The following is a 6,832-nucleotide window of genomic DNA, read 5'->3' as shown; positions in this document are numbered from 1 at the left end:
TGTAATAGGTCAAGTCAAAGTCAAGTCCAAGTCCAAGTCCTGTAATAGGTCAAGTCAAAGTCAAAGTCAAGTCAAAGTAAAGTCACCTTATTATTGCAATTTTACCTGCAGAATCTGATCTTAATAAAGTGAAAAGACAAGATATAAGTAACTGTCAGTAAACATCATTGGCCAATCTGTCCAACCTGTCCACCCCGTATCATATCAAGCTAACGTTAGCTAACTACCAATGAGGCTAACAGGATAATATTAGCTAATTTGACGAGCACTTACTGGTCAGAATGGATCTTCAAATGACGAACAAAGTTGGAAGTTATGCTAGATGCTTAACACTCAAGTCATTCAAGTCATCGTGTCTCAAGTCAAGTCAAGTGCCGAGTCTTTAACTTCCAAGTCCGAGTCGAGTCTCAAGTCATCGAAACAGCGACTCGAGTCGACTCGAGTCCAAGTCACGGCGACTCGAGTCCCGATCTCTGATCACAGGTGACGGTTTTCCTCTGTGAAAAAGAAAGAAAAAAAGCCTGCTGAGCGTGCTTCACCCCTCGGTTGTACTCCAGTTCTAACAGGGCAGCAGCAAAAAGTCCTTTTGTAAATGGTGGCACGCAACCTTTAATCACTCCCACAGGTCCACTTGACGGCAGGTTTGTGATGTCTCCTCTGACACTCTGCTATTGAAAGGCCTTCACACACACATGCACTCACACACACACACACACACACACACACACACTTTCTCTCCTCATGGCTCACTCTTGAGCAGCCGGGCGGCCGAAGCCGAGCGCTGAAGCCTGAAGAGGGTCCAGGTTCTGTGGGACAGGGACATCCAGAAGGCCAGCAGCTTCTTCTCAGCCCTCCTGTGCTGCCACTCATTCTGCTTCTTGTCCGTCCACGTCTCTGTCTCTTTTTCCTCGCTGCTGTGCTGATGCCCCGTGGGAGCTTGACCACTTGACCGGAGCCCCTTCTTCATTTTGAGCAGGGGAGAGCCGGGCCGTCCGTCCAGGCTGAGAGGCGAGATGGATGACGAATGATAAGGGGACGAGAGTTTTCCTCTTCCTTCTGGCTTCTTTGCAGACCACTTTAGAGGGTACTGCAGCTGTGCTCTTTGATAGCTCCTCCTTTCCCTCCACCTCAGCGTCCTCACATTAAGTGGGTGACGCACTAAGTAGAAGCAGGTGCTGTACCTGTCACCAACACGTGGTGCTGCTGCTGCCTGAGAAGGACACAGATTTTCCTCCCCGACTGGAGGGAACATACAAGTCGAATCAAATCAAATTTATTTGTATAGCACATTTCATGTACAAACAATTCAAAGTGCTTCACATAAAATAAAAGCATTGCAGCAGGGAGTGGAAGAAGCATTAAAAATACATAAAAGAATATAAAGAGAAACCAATAAAATAATTTAAATGAATTTAAAAACAAGCAACAGTCCAGATAAGTTCAAAGATATCGTGCAGATTTCATGCATAGACACACGAGACAAGCTGCCACTAATTGTCTTTTTTCAGTCTCATTCCGGAAAAAGGTGCAATATTTTATTAGTTTAAATAACTCTGTTCTATTCACTACCATATATTATTTTATATTTCATACTGTGCCTTCATTTTATTTCATTTTATTTAAATATATTTAAATTTATTTTAAACATAGTTTTGTTTTAATTTCTGATTGTTTTATAAGCACCTTTGGAGTTGCAACCAAATTTCATTGTAATGTAAATTATAATGACAATAAATGCGATTCTATTCTAAACACATCACTCTATTTCTTCTGTCATTTACAATTCCGATAAATTGTAAATGTAAACAGATAAAACTGTCTGGACAGAGATCAAATCAAATCAAATCAAATTCATTTATATAGCACATTTCATGTACAAAACAGTTCAAAGTGCTTTACATAAAATAAAAGCATTGCAGCAGGGAGTGGAAGAAGCATTAAAAATACATAAAAGAATATAAAGAGAAACAAATAAAATCATTTAAATGAATTTAAAAACAAGCAACAGTCCAGATAAGTTCAAAGATATCGTGCAGATTTCATGCATAGACACATGAGAACAGAAATGTTTTTAACCTGGATTTAAAAATGTCTCCATTTGGTGAAAGTTTAATCTCCACTGGCAGTTTGTTCCACTTGTTTGCAGCATAACAGCTAAATGCTGCTTCTTCATGTTTAGTGAAAAGTGAAAGATATGAAATTCAAACCCCTTTGGGCTAAAATTCAGTTTCCAATGTGAGAAAGAGATAGAAATTCAACATGTTCCGGCCCTTTGCTCCAGTTTTGTGCATTTGGGCACTCCGTTGGCCACACTACATCAAGTAGAAAGTGTAAAGAAACATAAATGTGTGCAGAATGCTTCGAAAAAGTACGTCCTCACATTCCTCACAGACACTCAGACAGAAGGACGGTGACTCAGCTGAAAAGTGTCCTTGAGGCACGGCTCTGCAGGGGCTCCGGACTCTGCAGCTCCCCCTCCTGACAGCTGTTAAAGACTGAGCGGTATAGGTGCTGTGTGCTGCTCACATGCACCAATTAACAGATCAGCTCACTCACTGGACATGGAGTGGGCTTCATTTCTCTTCTTGAAGATGATCTTTTGCCATATCTTCGGAAACTGACTATAAAAAAGCAGCAATGAATAATAAGTTGAGAGGGTTTTTAATCTCAGGTCACAATCGGGGACGTTTTGTCGAATGTTGGTCACGGCTAGTTTCCTTACACAGAAGTAAATGGAGTGCAGAGGCTGCCAACACTACAGTTTCAGTGATGACTCATAGCATCTCCACCTCTCTCAGTGGCAAATTAGATATCATAAAAACTGGAAATTGTCCTCTTGTCCAGATTTGAACAGGACAGGAAGTATCAACTAGGGTAGTAAAACATATGCGTATCCAAGCAGAACTTAGAATTTATAGTATTTATAAAAAATAACAAATAAAAAAAAAAATCATCTGTTTTATATCTGTGAATATTCATTACAAAATTTCGAAATGTATATTCACGGGCTATTATGTTATCATCATATAAATTGTGATTAACATCAAATAAGAGATGAGAAGATATGTGTAATAATATGTTAAAATTAGGTTGAAAGTTAAAATCTATGCCAATGTATGTAAGACGCATCCATACAAATTGTAATTTCGAATGGGGGTGGGAGCAAATAAGTATTTTTACTTCATCTCACTCCCTTTCGAGCGAGTATTGACTTCTGTTACCTTTGTTCTAGATGAATATGTAAATTCATATGTATTATGGAAATGTATTTATTTTGTAATCTGCCTGGAAAAAAAAAAGCTTGAAATAAACACTCAATCAATCAATAGTCCATATCTTTGAGGATATTTTCCTCATTTTTCTTTGGCAAAACACAAAATTACGAACAACATTTAGCAAAGATTTAGAACCTGGCTTTATACAGTTTGGGTTGAATTTTGATTTCTTTTGTGAAAATTCAAATTTTGATTCATAATACGGCATCAGCTTATTCAAACCAAAGACGTTAATGTAAGTAATCGGATGCTTTAAGTTTATTTTTGTCATTTTCTTTTTAATTTAGTCACAAGCCTGACAAATCTTAAGAGTTAGCTAAAACAGTGCTAAAAATGTCAGAATATTACTAAAGACATAAACTAGCTGGTTGATAGTGTTAATAAAAAAAGCTAACTTGCTACTTGTTTAGCTAAAAAAAATCACATGATTGCTAACCAGCTAGTTAAGTAGCTGTATTATTACAGCATCATGAAGATACCAAAAGCTAACTTTAGCTTGATACCAAGTTATCTTGGTAAAATTTCCATTGTAAAGATGCTTCTCAGTGAGAGATAGATGCAACTCTGTAAAGAGCAAACACTGCTGCTATTGGAAATTCCTGTAATACTTAGTTGACAGTGTAGCTAATCAAATGCTTCATTAGCGTAGCCTTGTTAAACTAAAGCTTAAAAAAAGCTTCATGCAGAGCTGCCAGCTCTCACTCTTTTAATGTTAGGCTACTGTTTTAGCTTCTGCTGCTTGAGTGAGAACCTTGATTAAAAATGATGGCAACTTTTATATGAAAATCCAAGACAAATGTTTCGAGATCATACAAGAACTAGACCCTTTAATGATGTTAATCAAATCTTAAACAATGCGCCTCATTTTAACAAGATGAAGTCATGATCCATATAGCCATTTTTTTTAACATGGCAGCAGTTATTTTTCAAAGAGTGAGACTTAAGTGCTGATTATGCTCACTGCATTAGTTGTTGCACAACGGAATTGAGACGTCAACGTGGCACCATAACTGCACTGGAAAAAATGCCCCTCCAAAAATAAGTTAAAAAACAACAAATAAAAGACGTTTTTGCTTGAAATGAGCTAAAAAATCTGCCAATGGAACTAGTGAAAATCGGCTTGTCAAGATTTCTTGAAATAAAATGTGATATTTAGGACTTTTGAGATAAAAGTGATCTTGAAATTAGCTTAAAAACCTCTTCAAATGAAAAAAAAAGCTTGTTTCATGTGAAATATGACTCAAAACAATTTGTTTTCAAGACTTTTTCACTTAACAAGATATTCAAGATGTATCATATTAAAACAAGTCCCTATATCTGGCTGAAATGGTACTTGTTAGGCAGTTGTGTCTTATATTAAGTGTAATAAGATACTCAATGAGACAAATATACTTGTTAAGATTTAGATTTTTTCCAGTGTGTTTATACTGGTGCATAAAGTGCAATGGATTCACTGCAGTCTCCTGCCCAAATAGTAGGTGTTGCTACTGAGATAAAAAAAAAAGAAAAAAGATATATCGCAGGAGTAGCACTTTATCAAGTCATAGAAGAAGTCATTTAAACACAAACATAACAAATCATTAAGGGACTTCAGCTCATTCTCAGTTGTTTCCCATGATTGCAGATTAATTCATGTGTAGATTCAGCAGCGTTTTATCACTCCGGTTTGTGTATTTATTGCCGTGGAGCAAGGTCCCTTCTCTAATCTACAGGGTCACTGTGACCTCCAGAGCCACACCACTATCCCAAAACTAACGTTTCCTCCCCTCAGATATCCACAGACTCATGCACAGACTACATACAGCGTATGCGGAAACTAAAATCCATCATTTAATACATTTAATACTCTTGCGAGAGCCTTGTTAGTCAGATAACGGAGGGTAACCAAATTCTTCTTTGTTTTTAATCAATACTGGAGCCATACACTGGAAAAAATCAAAGTCTTACCAAGTATATTTGTCTCATTTCTAGTCAAAATATCTCATTACACTTAATATAAAACACAACTGCCTAACAAGCACCATTTCAGCCAGATATAGGGACTTGTTTGAAGACAATACATCTGGAATATTTTGTTAAATGAAAAAGTCTTGAAAACAAATTGTTTTGAGTCACATATCATATGAAACAAGCTTTTTTTGACATTTGAAGAGGTTTTTAAGCTAATTTCAAGATCACTTTTATCTCAAAAGTCCTAAATATCACATTTTATTTCAAGAAATCTTGACAAGCCGATTTTCACTAGTTCCATTGGCAGATTTTTTTGCTTATTTCAAGCAAAAACGTCTTTTATTTGTTGTTTTTTTAAATTTATTTTTGGAGGGGCATTTTTTTCCAGTGTAAATGGCAGAATCTATTGGCCAACCAGTATGACTCGATAAACTTTGAAAGCACTTTATATAACAGTAGTAATGACTGTGTTTTCTGCCCGAAAAACTTTTTAGAGTTTACAAAAAAATTCAAACATGCTTTTTCTGTTGTGTGAACTAAATTGAGTACTTTTTTTTAAACTTTTTTTGAAGAGCTGCCTCATTCAGCATTCCCACTTGTGTCACTGACCTGCAACCGGTCCAGCAGCATGCCGGCTGTCACCATGCCCTGCCCGGCCAGCAGGTATGAAGGCAGCACCTGGAGGCAGATCACTCTGGGTGAGTCTTTGCTGTAAAGGTGGAGCTTCTCCTCCCTCATCTCGTCAGAACGGGACAGGACAGGACTGATGTTGAGATGGATGTTTGACTCTCTGCGCTCTCACACTCCAAACTGCTGCCAGCCAGACGAGCCCGGCACTGTTTGTCTTTCGGCGTGCCGGCCTGTGCTCCTGCACACTCGTGTTGGATATAGCCGTCACAAATGCTGCTATCTCTCCGGCTGAATTCAGCTGATAACGGGTGACATCTCAGAATTTGTTTGTGCATCTTTTGGGTAACTCCAGCAACAGATTCTGCTCCTGTAGTTCACTAACCAGTATCATACATATACACACCATGACTTCCAACTGGAAGTGAGCAAACTCTTTCCCCTCCTTTCTTCCAGTTCACTCCTGGGAAGACCGACAGCTAGGGATGGGAATCGAAAACCGGTTCTTGTTGAGAACCGGTTGCCAGTGTTTCAATTCCTTGGAATCGTTTGGCAATTTTGCAAACGATTCCCTTATCGATTCCAGTGGGCGCGAATGACGTCACCACGCAACGTTGCGTGGCGAGTCCAGCGCAGCCAGCAGCCAACAGTAAACATGGCGCCCAAGCGGTACAAACGCTCGAAAGTTTGGTTACACATCCCTAAAATAGACGACAACAGGGCAACTTGCAAAGTGAATATTTCACCAAAGGGAGGAAATACTACCAACATGCAATAACTATGAATGAATGTCGCGTTTTCGATCTGCTCCGGACTAACGTTGGTGAATCTGAACCCAGCAACGTTAGCAACGTTAGCATGTCCTCGGCTAACACTGCAGGTAACTAACTAACTAACTAACTAACTAACAAAACTTACCCAGGCCATGATAGACAAATGTGGACCTCACCGTTGTTGGGTTTGTAAGGTCATGACTCATG

Source organism: Odontesthes bonariensis, chromosome 3, assembly GCF_027942865.1.
Source record: "Odontesthes bonariensis isolate fOdoBon6 chromosome 3, fOdoBon6.hap1, whole genome shotgun sequence".
NCBI lineage: Eukaryota > Metazoa > Chordata > Actinopteri > Atheriniformes > Atherinopsidae > Odontesthes > Odontesthes bonariensis.
This window is presented reverse-complemented; position numbering follows the sequence as displayed.